Source organism: Magallana gigas, chromosome 9, assembly GCF_963853765.1.
Source record: "Magallana gigas chromosome 9, xbMagGiga1.1, whole genome shotgun sequence".
Lineage (NCBI taxonomy): Eukaryota > Metazoa > Mollusca > Bivalvia > Ostreida > Ostreidae > Magallana > Magallana gigas.
This window is the reverse complement of record NC_088861.1, coordinates 20,736,570-20,737,407: the sequence shown is the minus strand read 5'-3', so window position 1 is coordinate 20,737,407 and position 838 is coordinate 20,736,570.

Genomic DNA, 838 nt, shown 5'->3' with positions numbered 1-838 from the left:
ACAGAAAACTACAAGAAATCATATTGTTGCAAGCGTCCAATGGGCCGAATATATACAAATATTGTATGAATCATCATTAATTTTACATAAAAACACACAAAAAGAAGAAAATACAAGTTTGTTGTACTAATTTTAATGGTAAATATTAAAATATTTTCAGCAACACGTTTTGAAATTTCAAAGGACCACATAATAAAATAGAAATGGATTATTTAAAGGAACAATGGAATTATGAATCTTATCCACACTTCATTTTATGAAAATAACCATGATCATTTATTTGCATGAGGTTCTCAAAAGAATTAAAAAGAAATCGGGTTAGCTCAAACTTTCAGGTTAATTCAGAATTTCAGTTCTTTCATGTTTTAGCGTAAATTATTGATTTAGATGTCATTCCATCATAATTTGTTATTATATTTCACATGGAAATATAATGAATACACACAAAGTCATTTTATATGACGCAGCACATGGAAATTCAAATATATTAATTATATGAAATTTCTTGTCATTCGGGTCTATAGTATTTCAGGTCTTTAGCATGCCCCGTATACATTGATATACGTGATATTTTGGAATCTGGTTAGGGGACGGGTGAGATCAAAACCGGTAGTGACGTTGCGCATGCGCAAAAATTGTAAACATCCCGAATATTCTCTAACACGGTAAACGTGACTTATAAACATGTAATGTTTGTTATTCTTGGTATATAAACTCATTTTATTTATAATACATGTAACAAGTGATAAAATATTTGTATAGACTAGAGATTAGGAAGAGTGGGAAGATATGTGCCGCTCCTGAAACTATAGTATATGCTTAATTGCGGTGCCCCAAC